We start from the raw sequence: 17,926 nt of genomic DNA, 5'->3' as shown, positions 1-17,926 counted from the left end.
GATGCTTCCACACAGCTGTTGTTCCATCATGCTTAGGGTCATGTATAAAAATGACTAGTTGCCCATTATTTTGGCTACCATGGCTAGAAGAAGAGATCTCAGTGACTTTGAAAGAGGGATCTCAAAGGATAATAGGGTGTTTAAAGTGTGTGTGTGTCTCAGTCACCAGATCTCAACCCAAATGAGCGCGATTTATGGAATTTCTTGTGGAAGAATGATGACACATCCCTCCAATAGAGTTTCAGACAGTTGTAGAATCTATGCCAAGGCGCATTGAAGCTGTTCTGGCGGCTCAACGCCTTATTAAGATGCTTTATGTTGGTGTTTCCTTTATTTTGGCATTTACCTGTATATCTCTATATATGACCCTGGTTGAAGGACAGAGAGGTGGGCAGTGTTGAGTGAATGAGTGAGTGGACATCCTGACAGAGAGGTGTGAGGGCCGTGTAAGGCTTTGGGGAGGGTAAACTGATACTAGATCTTTGCCTAGGGCAACTTCCACCCGGAGCTGAGGGATCTAGAGTTGTCAGGGGTGAGTGGACATCCTGACAGAGAGGTAAGGGGAAGTGTGTGGGCTGTGTGTAGGGCCATGTGGGGCCACAGGTCCCCGAGTCCCAGTGAGGAAGGTGGATGATGGAAACAAGACAGAGGTCAGGGGTCACCCACACACCTCCATGGCCCTGATTACTGCTTCCTGTCCGAGGAGGGGTGTGGAATCACAATCTATATACCTCCCACTCCCAGGGAAGGATAGATTAAGGACATATCAGTCAAATAAACATCCACACACAAACACGTGGGACAATGAATTATGTCTATTTGTCCACAGCAGACACAAAGGGAGATGAAGCACCAGCAGCATTCAACTCAAATAGATAGATCTGAAAAAGATACTGTCTGATATATAACCAATATGTTATCTAGTTTGCTTTATCAAAAGGATAACATGGGTTCAAAAAAACAGTATGCCATATCTATGAACAAATTTGCAACAATTATCAAACATTGTACACGTTTGGGTTCATTCTATGTAAGTCACGAACTGCCAGTCTGCATTCCTGAACTCTGTGCTTCTCTTTTCAGACACTATCAAAAAGTGAAGTAAAGCAACTCTATGTTAATAGCTTTGTTAACCAAAGGTGTTATTTCTCAAATCTTTCAAACCCTAGGGGGTTAACACTACACCGCCCCAGACCCCCTCCTGGCTGCTTTGATAGATGTTTGACGGGCGGGGGTGCCGGCTTTATGCCATGTATCAGAGGTGGGGGAGGCGTTTTTTTACAAGGACCAAGGTTTTGGAGGAAACTAAAAACGACTGTGTCAGGGATATGTCATTCCCCCCCCCACCTCTCTGACCCCCCCCCCCCCCCCCCCCCCCCCCCACCTCTCTGACACCCCCCTGTCCCTGAGGTCCTCTTCTCCAAGGGTTGCCGCCCAGCCCCCCAACCCACTCTGACACAATCCGCAGGGGTTTAGCCAGACATAATGGGGTAAGGGGGGTAATTGTGTGTGTGTGTGTTGACCCAGACAGAGGACTGAGGTAAGGGGGGAAGGGAGGGTCTTTCAGGGAGGGGCAGGAAAAGGCTGCAATAATATCACACACATTCCTGAAGAACAGTAGATTAAAGAAAAGCATGGCGGCCCATTGACACCTGAACACACATACCAAAGTGTGAGCACGTGCACATACAGGCTCACATTCCCATACACATACAAAGGCTCTGTACCGCTGATGTACAACACATTTGACACAATGGTTATGATACAACTGATCATTTTTGTGATATAACAGAGAGTTTGTCTGCACAAAAATGTGTCATTGTGCGGTATCTCTACAGAGAGTTCTTATTTTATTCATCACAACCATTGTGCCAGATGCATTGTACATCAGTTGTACGGGTCCATATACGCGTACAACCACATACACATGCACACTACAACACATCCTAATGAGTCAAGAACCACTGGGCACAGACCTTCATTCAACGACATGGAATGACACGGAAACAACGTTGATTCAACCAGTCTGTGTCCAGTGGGGAGGGATTCTGAGTTAGCTGGACACGAGAGATTTTGTTTGGATGGGAACAAGAGTCATGATTCATCATGCGTTGTTTAGTTTGGGTGTTTCTGGGATAGCTGATCCTTCCGCAGTTGCTCTTATAGCTGATTGGCCTCATTCAGCTAACGACTCTCTAATGATTCCCATCGGCTCCCAGACTCTTTACTAACTGCTTTCACAGCTGCCCATCAGTGTCTGTTGAACAATATTGCCGCTAAACATCTTTTTGTATGTCTATGGTTTATGTTAAAGATTCATAAAAATATATATATATAACAAAGTTGTTTGTTTCTAAAGTTTAACTCCTCTACTTCTGTGAATAGAATAATTAATGTTCCCTCCACTTTTCACTCCTCAATCTAGTTATTTGTTGTCATGTAAAGTTGCTATATGCAGCTTGTCTTGATCCCAGAAGCGTGTAGTCGGCAGATCCCAAATTGGATGGTAATCAGATCACTGAAAGGAGTTTGACAAACGACCAGTGACAACCACTGGCCCCCGGAGGACGTGAGGGGTCAGGAGGGGCCAAGGCTGGGGGTCAGAGGTCAGGTCATTCAGAACCGCTCAATCGGAGGGTCATTAAATCCAATCTTTGTGCCATCTCGCAGGATCTCACAGTATGGAGCGGTTCCATTGGACGGTTCCATTGGATTCCTCCATGGTTCCATCTCTGTGCTCTGTCCGGTTCTGCAGGCTTCTCCCCGGGTTCCAACATGGAAGGGCTGGATTGAGGGTTATTTTCCTGAGCAGAACTAACAGGGGGGAAATCGATATAAGCTCATGCTTGTCGTTCAGATACAAAGAGGAATGGAGTTTTAAATGGGCAGAATAGATATTGTTCAAAGCGGCTTTTGATTGTTTGTGCCTGTGAGGCAAACCACCATTTTGAACAATCCGAATAGCCTATTGAAGATTCCCAATTTTCATTCTGGGCCTCCCACAAAAATAAATTATATTGGTGTGTCATTGTGTCAACACAATTAAATTCCTGCAAAATGGAAACATTTCAATACATCCGCAAAGCTTTTGCCGAAAGGGTCAAAACACAATCAATGTTGGTATAAATCTGGTCAAGGCTAGCTAATTATGTATCAAGTAAAACCTAAAACACAAAATTATTTTTTCATCTCATAGATTTTCTGTGAAAACAACCAAACTAGTGTTGAACTTGACTGGAGAGGGAAAAAATACGATAGTATGATATTTCACATTTGGGAACTTTTTATTGTATTTGGTGATGTTATCTCATGTGTAAAGTATGTCGTCTCTGGGGCGTCTTGTCTCAATCTTTGTTTTCCTACGCCTGCCGTCCAAATTTCCATCACAAACATTTCACCCTGGCTGACCCAGCGCCTTTCTCCCTATTGGAGGGCCCAGATTAGAACGCATGCATGTGCAGATAGACCCAGCCGCAAGGACAAAGTCAGGCCTGTGTGTGTGTCAGAATTTCAAGACAAATGCATAGCATACTCCTTCAATATGCTCTATTATTCAACATGTCCCCTCTCCCCCTTTCTTGCCTTTTAACCCTCTTTCTCTCTTCTGAAATTCTCTGCAGCAGACACTGTTGGCTCCAGAGAGACTCACTCTATTGAAGAGGGAACCGACTGTGTCTGTCTGCTCTCTCTCTCTCTTTCTCTCTCTCTCTCTCTCTTTGTCTTCTCCCAGCCTCCTCTGTTCCACATAATTGTGGTCAGATGCAGAAAAAGCCAAATGACTAGACGGAGCTGTGAGTTTAAATATTTATCGTTCCTGAGATGGTTGTCAGAATTCTAAATATAAAAAACTATAAAAAATAGAGAAGCAGAGCTAATTATCGCTCACTGTACTGACCAAGACCAAACAACTAATTAAACAATGAATTCATTACAGTTCAATCGTTTGATCTACATTCATCATATCAACAAAATACACCTATACTAATGTTACTGGTCCTCCTACGTTTCAACAGGAGCAAAGAAAACACATATTGCAACACCTTTTACTGGCAGCGTGTGTGGCATTCATAATACCATTACACTATGGTGTATCTGTTCAAATAGCAGCAACCGTTAATAACCGTTAACCCCACATAAAATTCCCTTAGGACCAAGTAACATGATATTGCTTTGGAGAGAGGTGTGCCATTTAAGATAGGGGGGGCAGGGGGGGCAGAGAGTTTACTCAATGACAGGGGACACCCAAGTTTGGCGGTCCCCTCAAGGGTTTCCCCAACAAAAGGTTCCTCATTTACAATAGATGTATACATTTTTAAAAGACAGCTAGGACTATTGATCAGCAGAGACAACTGCAGGTGTGTGGAGACCAAAGAGAGAGAGAGAGGGAGCACCTTGTGTGTGCGTGTGAGATGGTATTTCATAGAAATAGATGAAAAGGATGCTGGAAACAGTGACAAACCCAGGTCACAGCCTAGGGTAGACTGAATGGAGGGGTTGAGGAAGGATGGTTTGAAATAAATAGAAGAAAATTTAGATTTGGTGTGCAAGCCGAGGCAAAACGCAACTTCCAAATGAAAAATCGTGGCTGTTTGAATCTCTTTTCAGAACCTTTCAGATCATCAAATGTGACCGGTTACAGGATCGGTGGTGTTTGGCGCTAGTTCCTACCTCACAGAAGGGCATTTCAAAATATAGTGCCTTAAAGTATTCAAAACCCTTGACTTTTTCCACATTTTGTTGTGTTACAGCCTGAATTTACAATTGATTCAATTGAGATTTTGTGTTACTGGCCTACACACAAATCCCCATAATGTCAAAATGGAATTATGTTTTTAGAATGTTAATCAAATGAATAAAGACATGAAAAGCTGAAATGTCTCGAGTCAAAAATAATTCAATCCCTTTGTTAAGTTCAGGAGTAAACATTTGCTTAACAAGTCACATAATAAGTTGCATGGACTCACTCTGTGTGCAGCAACAGTGTTTAACATGATTTTTGAATGACTACCTCATCTCTGTAGCCCATACATACAATTATCTGTAAGGCCCCTCAGAATTTCAAACACAGATTCAACCACAAAGACCAGGGAAGTTTTCTAATGCCTCGCAAAGGGTACCTATTGATAGATGGGTAAAAACACATTTTTAAAAAGCAGACCTTGGAACATCCCTATGATCTTGGTGTATTTATTAATTACATGATGTATCAATACACCCAGCCACTACAAAGATACAGGTGTCCTTCCTAACTCAGTTGCCGGAGAGGAAGGAAACTGCCAGAGATTCACCATGAGACCAATGGTGGCTCTAAAACAGTTTGAAAGTTTAATGGCTGTGATAGGAGAAAACTGAGGATGGATCAATAACATTGCAGTTACTCCACAATACTAACCTAAATGACAAAGTGAAAAGAAGGTTATCTATTTACGTATTTCTAGATGATCTATTTTTTTTTCTATTTCTAGATACTCTATTCACCAAAGCAGACTCAGTATCATTCAAGGATCTGTAGCTGGATTGAAATGTTTGTATAACTACTCCTGAGGTTCATAGTATATTCAGGCCTGCCAGACCACAACACACACACTGACCGGTATATTTTGTATTCACACCTAATGACAGCAAGAGAGACCAAATCCAAAAGAGATAATGTGATGTTATCTTACCTACATCTAACCTAAATGTTATCTTACATATTAGCAGTTTCATTATACTGCAGAGTGGGGGCAGGGGGTGGGCGGCGGGTTTGTTAGATTAGAACAATCAGGGGTCTGAGTGCAGCCTAGCGAAGATTAGAGGGCTCTGTCAGAGGGGGTCTGAGTATTGGTCTATTGTCCAATGTACACCATTGTCTAGGGTTTAAAACGTTTCTCTTTCGCCGTGTGTGTGTGTGTGTGTGTGTGTGTGTGTGTGTGTGTGTGTGTGTGTGTGTGTGTGTACTATAAGCTAATTACAGCCTGTGCAGCCAAGGATGACCCCCTGAAACACAATGCACAGAGGAGTCAATAGCATAAAGCGGTGCTCAACTCATGGAGGAGGGGTAAGGGTAGCGGCAATGATTGTGCTATCAGGCAGCATAAGAAAAGATTCTCAATGTGTGTCTACATCAGTGAGTATGAAAACTTGTCTGACTCAAACATTGATGTAGGTTTTGAGCTTCAGGTTTTGTGTGACTGAAGATATATGATTGTTTTTGTTATCAAATGGGGCTAAAGGAGCCGACCTGGACAAATGAGCAGACCAATGAGCAGACCAATGAGCAGACCAATAAGCCGACCAATGAGCAGACCAATGAGCAGACCAAAGGAGTAGACCAATTAGCAGACCAATGAGCAGACCAATGAGCAAACCAAAGGAGTAGACCAATTAGCAGACCAATGAGCAGACCAATGAGCAAACCAATAAGCCGACCAATGAGTAGACCAATGAGCAGACCAATGAGCAGACCAATGAGCAAACCAAAGGAGTAGACCAATTAGCAGACCAATAAGCAGACCAATGAGCAGACCAATGAGCAAACCAATGAGCAGACCAATGAGCAGACCAATGAGCAAACCAAAGGAGTAGACCAATTAGCAGACCAATTAGCAGACCAATGAGCAGACCAATGAGCAGACCAATTAGCAGACCAATGAGCAGACAAATGAGCAGACCAATGAGCTGACCAATGAGCAGACCAATGAGCAGACCAGTGAGCAGACCAGTGAGCAGACCAGTGAGCAGACGAAAGGGGCAGACCAATGAGCAGACCAAAGGAGCAAACCTGGACCGGTCTCTTATCATAGGTTCTGTTACTGATGCAGGATAGTGATACAGAATGTCAAACTTTGTGTAATTATGTCTTGTCGTTACATCAAAAATACCAATGACTCATTGATATTCCTCCAAGCATGTCCAAGTATTAGTTCAAGCATGATCTCTGATGTTGGGATGTCTGTGTTTACAATGCTTCATCGAGGATCCAAATCAAGTATTTCAATATGTGTAGTGCCTCTATGTGACTGAATGTGTCTCTGAGTCTATAGGCATATGTCTAAAAACATTTTTGGAGGGAGGATGGAGCTACAATGGTTTCCCTCCAACATGATCCAGCCAATCATGGTGGACAATGACACAGTGGGGGAGGGGAGCTTGGGACAGGGACAAACACTGGAGCACCTCTGTCTGACCACCAACTGGGCTCCAACAACACAGACAATCAGCCCCAGCAGGACTGGACCATCACTGTGTATAATTGTGATACCAATAACAATAACCCATTAGGGGTAATGGAGGTAATAGTCATATTAAGACTAGTTGTAGTAAGCAGTGGCTAATGAGACTCATAAACATACAATGGGGGGAGAGTGAGTGAGTGACCCCCTGTAAAGATCAAGAAGAATAGCTAGCGCAGTTCCCTCCAAAACCACCCCCACACTTAACTCAGTCACCCTCCCACACACAGCTGACACCCCCCACACATTGCCTGGAATAAACCTCGGGTTATCATGACTGAAATCACCCGCATCCCACAAACCTCGTTAAAAGAAGTACACAATATAAGTCAGATGCTGTTCCCTTCCGTCTGGATTTTAATGATTTGTATGTCCGGCGACTCAGCCACCCTCCCACACTACTCTGGATTTATCATCACTGAAATTACCCACATCCCACAAACCTCATAAGGGGAAGTACACTATATATAAGGTAGACAGGACAGGCCGTGGTTAGAGTGAAATTAAATCCGCCAGATTGTTTCCAATCAGGCTACAGCAAATAGCTGGGGGGCCTAAACAGTACAGTTTAGTCATACTATACTGTATTTGCCTCTCAGACCACATACCGTGGTAGACTTCCTGTGTGCATTCTGTGGTTGCTTTACTGTGGGGTTTTTCCCTCTTTTTTCTTCCTCTCTTTTCCCCTCTCTCCCGTCTGTGGGGCCTATGAGCATGCATTGACTGTCGTCAGTCAACGTAGAGCCAGTAAATCTGTTGGGTGACATCTCTGTGTGAAGAACCACTTCACAAAGAGTCTGCCATGTTTGCCATTGAGCTGAAGCATTCCCTTTACATGAGGAATGCCAGAACCAATGCAAACCCCAGTCAAGGTTGGCTGCTCGGTTGACGCTCCCCTCTTTTTAAAGCCAATCTAATTTGAATGATACTATCAGTTATCTCCCTTGCCTGTGAGATAAAGGGAGGGAGAGTTGGAAACTACCTTCTCTCACTTTCTCTTTCTCTCAGGATAGAAATTGGTCATCTATTGGTGACGCTTTATCCATGTTTATTGATAGTTTACTAAGAAAGAGGGCTAATGGGATTTAGAAAAGGGGTGAAACATATAAACAAAGGACAAATAGCTTTCCAATTGCAAGCTCTTATGGCTTAAAACATCAAAAACAATGACTATCAGGTCATTCTCTTATACCCGTTGACCAATATGGTTATATTTTTTTATTTCGGCTTTATTCAATTCAAGTCATTAAAGCCATATTCCCTCCAAAGGTTCCCTCCAAAACAGGACAGCTGGATGACTTGGAGGGGGTTGGGGAAAGACAAAAGCCCTGGGAGTATATCACTGGAGGCTGCTAAGGAGAGGACGGCTCATAATAATGGCTGGAAGGTAGTCAATGGAATGGTATCAAACATGTACATTTCAATTCCATGTGGTCAACTCTGCTGCACCCCAGTAGGAAATACATTTTTAGACAATGATCAGTTGCATTGCTCAGTTTGTGATATGGTGCATTGCCTGAGGGTAGTGTGATGGGGACCTATTCAGACTGCTGACAACCACAGAGGAACACACAGATAATAGGCTCTGTTGTGGTACCAGTTGGTGACAAACCTGTGCGGTCAAAAGTCAGGTTCTGGTCCAATGCTTCCTGAGTCCCATAGGGCATTGCACAATTGGCCCAGCGTCATCCGGGGTAAGCGGAGGGTTTGGCCGGGGGGGCTTAACTTAGCTCACCGCGCTCTAGCGACTCCTTGTGGCGAGCCGAGCGCCTGCAGGCTGACAATGGTCGTCAGCTGAATGGTGTTTCCTCCGAAACATTGGAGCAGCTGGCTTCTGGGTTAAGCGAGCGGGTGTTAAGAAGTGTGGCTTGGCGGGTCATGTTTCGGAGGACGCATGACTCGACCTTCGCCTCTCAGTCCGTTGGGGAATTGCAGCAATGAGACAAGATCGTAATCAGGAAATTGGGGAGAAAAAGAGGGTTAAAATTACAACAACAAAAGTTAAGTACTCAAAGAAGTAGACATAACTAGTTTGATGTTAGGCTGACTTTTGAGCATTGTATGAACGCTCGTAATGTTGCAAAGTCCCATGTAACTTTCCCTTTGTATGAAATCATGGGAACCAAGACCAACTTAAACCAATGGCTTAGAAGCTAATTTCAGAAAGAATCAATCCCCCATTTTGGATGCTCTAAATCCCTCAAACTCAATTCTGGACCTCGAAGCCAGTTCCACTGCTTTTTTTCATTGTTCCCCTCTAATCAGGGACTGATTTAGACTTAGGACACCTAGTGGGTGCAATTAATTATCAGGTAGAACATAAAACCAGTAGGCTCCGGACCTCATAGGGTCCGAATACCCCTGCTATTGAGAACAAAAATATAAACTCAACATTTAAAGTGTTGGTCCCATGTTCCATGAGCTGAAATAAAAGACCTAAGAAATGTTCCATTCACACAAAAAGCATGTTTCTCTCAAATTCTGTGCACCAATTTGTTTACATCCCTGTTAGTGAGCATTTCCCCTTTGCCAAGAAAATCCATCCACCTGACAGGTGTGGCATATCACCAAGCAGATTAAACAGCATGATCATGTCATAGGTGCACCTTGTGCTGGGGACAGTAAAAGGCCACTCTAAAATATGCAGTTTTGTCACACAACACAATGCCACAGATGTCTCAAGTTTTGAGGGAGTTTGCAATTGGCATTCTGACTGCAAGAATGTCCAACAGAGCTGTTGCCAGAGAGATTTGAAAGTTCATTTCTCTACCATAAGCCACCTCCAATGTCGTTTTAGAGAATTTGGTAGTATGTCCAACCGGCCTCACAACCACAGGCCACGTGTAACCATGCCAGCCCAGGACCTCCATTTGTGTCTGTAATAAAGCCCTTTTGTGGGGAAAAACTCATTCGGATTGGGCAAGGCTCCCAAGTGGGCGGGCCTATACTTTATCAGGCCTACCGATGGCAGCGCCCCTGCCCAGTCATGTGAAATCCATAGGTTAGGGCCTATTGAATTTATTTCAATTTACTGATTTCTTTCTTTGAACTGTAACTCAGTAAAATATTTGAAATTGTTGCATGTTGCTTTTATATTTTTGTTCAGTATAGAGCAGTGTTTCCCAACTCCATTCTTCGAGTACCCCAACAGTAAATATTTTTGTTGAGGCCCCGGACAAGCACACCTGAGTCTACTTGTTAACTAATCATCAAGTTCTCGATGACCGGAGTTGGGAAACACTGATCTAGATGTTAAAGCCTCATCCTAACACATGCACCCATTTCCCTCCATTTCAGTAATTCAAATGTTATGTAGGGCACCCAGCTGTGACCTCTGACCTAGGAAGCAATGATTGGATTATATTTATAGAGGTGTGTGTTGGAGTGCATGTGAAGTCCATTTGTGACGTTATGAAGCCATTTTGTAGAATATCATGTAAGAAGGTCCCTCATTTCCAGATTTTAAGACCTTTTCACAATTTTTTTCCTGTATTAAAGAAGTGCTAAATCTCTCAGAACAACATGAATGGAGTACTATGGTATTAGAGCTAAGTGATGTATTACATGTTTATGAGAGAGTTAATAGTATTCTCACTGTGCCTCTGTGCAGTTCCAGCTGTGTTTGCAATCTACTCTCTCTCCCTCTGTTTACCTGCTAGGGCTCTCCCACTGAGCCATAGACTCACACACAAGCACACCCACAGGGACACAACACATACACACACACATAAACACAGCCCTGAGAAAGTGAGTGAGAGAGCAGGTGTCGGTTTTCACATTGGTCTCTCATAGGGGCTCAGAGGGCAAATAAAGATCTTTATATAGGGATCCCTGAGTTAGTGCTTCCCACAGCCCTCACTGAGACATACTAGGCCCGAGAGAAACGACAGAGCAGGAACCCATCACCTGGGTGGGTAGGGATGGGAAAACGCCAGCCTCACCGATCCCACCGACTCATCAGAAACTAGCACTGTGATGTGGTTTCACTCGGGAATTTCTAAGTTTCACTCGGGGATGCCAACGTTTCCCATCCACTCTACAGTTTCTTTGCAGGACTATTCCCACAATACAGGACATTTGATTCTTCATTCTTAAATACTGTAAAACATCATGTTCAGAGAGGTCTCATAGACAAGGGCATACAGAAGCCCTTTGCACACGTTATAGCACTGACTTAAGAATGACATAGTGTCTGTGGTACAGTGTCTCAAGGATGACATCATGTTTTTTGGTACAATGAGTAGTCTGATTAGCAGGGAGAGGGGAGTTGGACATGCTTGCCCATCTCATTACCGGGGATAGTTGTCACAGAGCTGGCGAACAAATAGCAGGAACGTCAGATAAAGTGGATTTGCACTGTGGTGCCATGGGAAGCAGCTGTGAGGGCGGGAAGGGGTGGGATTATGGAAAAACATTTACTTAAGAAACATTTTAGTTCGGAAAGCTTTATTGATGCATATATTTTTGTTTGGATAGTTATCACATAAAAACTAAATGATTATGCAGTATGAATCACTAGCACTACAGTATGAATAACTAGCATACTGCTGTAAAGCAGTAAGCAAATGCTAATTATTGGCCAAAATTATACAATGTTAACCTCGAAATACATAATTCATTTGTGAATTATTACTCATTCATTACTTTACAACATTTTGACAATGTACAGTATCTCCATACTGTATACACACTTATCTTTGCACAATTTTGCAAAGGAAATGCAGAGTTGGCATCCATGTATGGTCACAAGACTGCTAGCTATGTCCAGGTGCATATAGTGCAGCCCTGAAGCTATGGGAAAACAATGCTCTCTGTACCTTGGGTTTTTGATCCAGGTGAGCAGGGCACCAGGTGAGGTCAACCATGTCGGTTAGAGGGCTAATCTCTGATTATGAGGGAGAGAGAGAGAAAGAGAGAGAGAGAGATAGAGAGACACACACACACACACAGAGAGACAGAGAGAGAGAGAGAGAGACACAGAGAGAGAGAGAGACACAGAGAGAGAGAGACACAGAGAGAGAGACAGAGAGAGAGAGAGAGAGACAGAGAGAGACACAGAGAGAGAGAGACACAGAGAGAGACACAGAGAAAGACACAGAGAGAGACACAGAGAGAGACACAGAGAAAGACACAGAGAAAGACACAGAGAGAGACACAGAGAGAGACACAGAGAGAGACAGAGAGAGAGAGAGAGAGAGAGAGAGAGACACAGAGAGAGACACAGAGAAAGACACAGAGACACAGAGAGAGACACAGAGACCTGCTCCAGAGTCAGGTCTCCGTAAACATCAGGTAACAAACACTACAGTGCCAGGCCCTCCTCCCAGCACACACACACACAAGCATGCATGCACATACACACACACACAGACACACAGAGAAGCATAAACATACCAAATAAATAGACACACTGTATAACATACACATGCAAGGACTCGTACTAACACGAGGACAGTGTTTAAAGATACTGCATTCACAAGCCAGTGAGAATAATGTGAACATGGACTCATGCGAGAAGATGGCTAACTCTACAACAGAGAAAATCTGGTTCACTGTTTGAAGCATGGGAACTAATGCTTGAACACTCACACACACGGCTGACTACCCCCTAATTGACAAAAGCATTTTCTCTGTTCCGTGAAACTGTACTGTGTGCTGAACTGCACGTTTAAACTGGAACTCACTGCAAAAGTGCAATCCAAGCAAGCCCACAAGTTTGAGATAGAGGTGCCCTCCCTGGGACACTGCTAAGGTCATGGTAAGTGTGTGTATCATTGTTTTTAGGGATACACGTGTACTGTACATATCTATCTATTCATAGGTTTATGTGCACACTGATGCATAGTCATAGCAATAATGCCCATAACTAAGTTCAGCCAAATATATTCATATTGTCTTTGACTCTATTACCCCCTGCCTCTGTGTCTTTGAGATGCTGGTCCTTTGAAATGCCCTGGGGTGAACAAAACTCGGTCCCGATGGAGACAATGGAGCAGCTGGATTTCTGCACATGTGCCTTTGTGTCTCATCTGAGTCCTTGTCATAACTCGATCAGAAGGCCTTGCCCTGCCTTTGATCACACACACTCAGAAACGCATGCACACGCGCACACACACATGCACACACGTACATTCAAAGTCACTGTTTCAGTCCAGGGAAATGGATGAGGGTACCAGTACAAAAGAATATTTGATTAGGTTATAATAACACCACATGAAAGAGAACCCCAGCAGGGTGGGGGCAGAGAGCACAGCACCCAGCGGGGACACCCCCACTGGGCACACCACGTCATTTCAAGAGAATTGGGTAATATTTGGTTGATAGGTTGATCAATGAGATTGCAACCCATTTTCACCAACTCAAAAAGACAGCAAAAAGTTTGTTGAATTTCCAATGTGTTTTCACTATGCTTTCAACCATCTAAAAGCACAACCAATGTCGGATTTTTGATTTATTTATACAACAACTTAATGTGTTATCACTGTGATGAATCTAATAGCACAACCAAATGACTTGGATTGCGGTTGAGATGACATTAAAGTACATGGTGCAAGTGATCAATGTCGTTTGAGATTCTGCGCAGATTATTAGAGCAATTGGGAAGACCTGCAACCTTTGCATGCTATCTTGAACATGCACGCTTTCCATGATTAAATAGGACATTTATTGTTACAGGTAACCTCAAAATGTGGCCATGGATCTTTTACTCATTTTAAAGTTGATTAAATACTGTTACATTAGTTTGTAAGATAGCCTCAACTTTAAGCTATTTATTGTATTACAAAAAATAATATTTATTGTGTTTGGTTGACAACGCAACCAAATATCAACATCAACACTGTATCTTCTGCTTGGATAGTTCCGTCTGTGCCACTGACTTTAATTCAAGTTTGTCTACAAATTAATATTTGATATGTTGGATTCATGTCTCTATTACAAATCAAACTTTAAATGCACTTTAAATACAGTTTGATTTGATTTATTCCTATTCTTTAACTTCGATTTTTGGTTGAGATGGAGACGTGAATCCAACATACAGTGTATGTATCAATTTCTTGTAGATTCCATTTGAAATCAACCAAAGCTTCAAACCCTAGGACTATATGTATTGTCTATTTTTAGCTGAATCCAAAGCTGAATTATTTAAACAATAGCTGTTGATGACTTCCCAAATGCTATATATGCCTAAATAGCATAATTTATGATATATGATTGATAAAGTATGGTTACATTTAATTTACTCTGCTAAACCTTTGGAATGACTTCAATAGTAACAGCCACACCTGTTGCTGACAGGTGTATACAATTGAGCACACAGCCATGCAATCTCCATAGACAAACATAGGCAGTAGAATGTCCTGTACTGAAGAGCTCAGTGACTTTCAACATGGCACCGTCAAAGGATGCCACCTTTCCAACAAGTCAGTTCGTCAAATTTCTGCCCTGCTAGAGCTGCTCCGGTCAACTGTAATTGCTGTTATTGTGAAGTGGAAACGTCTAGGAACAACAACGGATCAGAGGCGAAGTGGTAGGCCACACAAGCCCACAGAACAGGGCCGCCGAGTGTTGAAGCGTGTAGCACAAAATCATCTGTCCTCAGTTGCAACAGTTACTACCGAGTTCCAAACTGCCCGCCTCACCATTATCTGTCGACAATGGTGAGGATGACTAGGTTACCGTTAGATGGGGGAAGGCCAGTGACGAAGTCCAGAGCTATGTGTGACCAGGGGCGACTGGGTATGGGAAGAGGGCGAAGCAGACCATAAGTGGGTTTGGTGGAGGTTTTGTTCTGGGCACAGACCGAGCAGGCTGAGACGAACTCCCGGACGTCTCTCTCCATGGTGGGCCACCAAAAGCACTGACGCAGGAAGGCGACAGTCCGGTTCATGCCAGGGTGACAGGTGAGGTAAGTAGAATGGGCCCACTGAAGAACTTCAGAGTGAACTGAATCTGGAACAAACAGAGCCTTTCTAGGACCGTTACCTGGATCAGGCTGGTTCTGCTGAGCCTGGCGAATACGGGACTCGATCTCCCAGGAGACAGCGGCAACGATGCAGGAGGATGGCATAATGGTCTCTGGCTAGGAACCTGTGGTGTCGGCAGTGAACTGACGGGAGAGGGCGTCAGGCTTGGTATTCTTAGATCCGGGGCGATAAGTGAGTGTGAAGTTGAATCTTCCAAAGAATAGTACCCACCTGGCCTGCCGGTGAGCGGAGTTCAGATGTTTGGCGGTCTGGATGTAGGACAGGTTTTTGTGGTCCGTTCACACAATGAAGGGGATAACCGAGCCCTCCAAACAGTGATGCCACTCCTCAAGAGCCAGCTTCACAGCCAGAAGTTCCCAGTTACCTATGTCGAAATTTCTTTCTGCAGGTGAGAGCTTGCGGGACAAGAAAGCACATGGGTGGAGCTTCTGATCAGAGGGGGAACGTTGAGACAGAACAGCACCTACCCCGGGGTTGGAGGCGTCCACCTCGACGACAAACCAGAGTTCTGGGTCTGGCTGGGTGAGGATCGGAGCGGAAGTGAAGCGGCGCTTGAGTTCCCGGTATGCTGCCTCTGCATCAGGGTCCAGTGGAACGGAGTGGAGGTGGAGGTGAGAGTGGTGAGAGAGGCTGCCAAACGGCTGTAGTTACAGATGAAATGTCTGTAAAAATGGGAAAATCCCAGGAAACGCTGCAGCTGCTTCAGATTCGAGGGCACAGGCCACTCTGTGACTGCCCTGACCTTGGCAGGGTCCATCCATAACTGTCCTTGTGCAATTATGTAACCTGGGAAGGACACAGAGAGAACATTATGTAACCCAGGAAAGGACACCGAGTGAACATCGTGGCACCATGGAGGAGGGCAAAAGCAGAACTGATGAGTGGCAAGGGATACTTGTTCCTAACAGTGATACTATTCAGCCCACGGAAGTCTGTGCAAAGGCCTCAGAGACCCATATTTTTTCTTGACAAAGAAAAAAACAGCCCCTACTGGAGAGGAAGAAGGCCTGACATGTCCAGCAGCCAGGGAATCCTGGATGTACCCCTCCATAGCATCTTGCTCAGGGCGAGAGAGGTTATACAACCAGCTACAAGGTAGAGGAGTTTCAGGCTGGAGGTCAATAGCGCAGTCGTGCAGCCGATGAGGCGGCAGAGACAAGGTGTGGTGCTTGCTAAACACAGGAGCTAGGTCGTGATACTCTGGAGGAACCGATGACATGTCCGGGGGGTTCTGGAATGGACTGAGGCACAGACAAGGCAGGGGGAAGGGCAGAATGAAGACAATTAGAGTGACTAAACGTACTCCAAGTGGTTACCCTTCCAGCGGTCCAGTCGATCTGTGGGCTGTACAGCTTTAACCAAGGATGGCCAAGAACCAGAGGAGAGCGAGGGCAGTCGATTATGTGGAGACTGATCCTTTCCTGGTGATTCCCAGAGAGATGCAGGATGACCAGCACGGTTCTCTCACTGACACGGGCGAGGAGCTGTCCATTGAGAGCATTGGCATCGAGGGGTGAATCGAGTGGAACAGTGTCCAGACCCAACTGGGTAACAACACCTCTCGCCGGGCAACCAAGTCGATGAGGGTAGGTAGAGAAAAAGCCTGGCTTTGCCATACAAGAGTGCCATCTAGAAAGGGTCTGGGGGAGACGGATCGGCACTTTGACTCAACAGTATATCCCCCACAACTGCTGAGCCACCCCCTTTAGCTGGCCGCAGTGAACGCGTGGAGACAAAGTGACCAACCTGGCCACAGTATAGGCAGCTCCTAGTGCTGACTCGCCGCTGCCTCTCCTCAGGACAGAGACGGGCCCGGTCGAGCCGTGTGGGTTCGGGTTCTGCCCTCTCTCTCTCCGATGCTCACGGAGACGGTTGTCGATGCGGATGGCAAGAGAGATGAGCTCCTCGAGTCCATCAGGCTCATCCTTCGGTGAGAGCATTCTGGAATGCTCACTGAAGGGCCTCCTCATTCCAGACGCTCTCAGCGGCGAGGGTGCGAAACTCGATCGCCATCTCAGCGACATGTTGGGAGCCTTGACGAAGGGACAGGAGTCGCTTGGTGGCATCCTTACCGCAGACAGGGTGGTCGAAGATTCTCCTCATCTCCTCTGTGAAGCTGGAGTAGGAGGAGCAGACAGGGGACTTTTTCTCCCACACAGTTGTGGCCCAAGAAAGCCCTGCTCCACCGAGGCAGCCAATCAAGAAGGAAATCTTGGCCCATTCGCTAGCATAAGCGTAGGGCTGTTGCTCGTATACCAGCGAACAGTGTAACAAAAAGGCTCTGCAAGCTCCGAGGTTGCCGTCGTAACGCTCAGGGGCTGGAACAAACGGCTCACGGAGCAGAGGAGGCGAACGAGGGGCTGGTTGCGAGCTCTGGGCGAAGGCTCTGCCCTGTAGGTCAGACAGGCTCCGTGAAAACTCCTTGATGTGCTCCAGAAGGGTTTTCAGGGCTTGGTCATGTTGCTCGAGCAGGGCGCCTTGGCCGGCGAGGGTTTGGTGGAGAGGATCTGAGTCTGCTGGGTTCATGTCTTCGGCCAGATCGTACTGTCACGCGGAGCGGAACAGGTGAACCCAAGAGCAGACTCAGACGAGGAGACTGGGATGAGGTAACCAAAGTATTTATTGAAACACGGGGGTAAGATTGAGTGCAGGCCAGGGGAAGCTCGGACGGGTTGCCGGATACCAGGTGCGGAGGCTGGAGACAGGGACCAAAGTTAGAGCGGGCAG

This window comes from Salmo salar, chromosome 19, assembly GCF_965601325.2.
Source record: "Salmo salar chromosome 19, fSalSal1, whole genome shotgun sequence".
Lineage (NCBI taxonomy): Eukaryota > Metazoa > Chordata > Actinopteri > Salmoniformes > Salmonidae > Salmo > Salmo salar.
Note: the sequence above shows the minus strand (reverse complement) of the source record.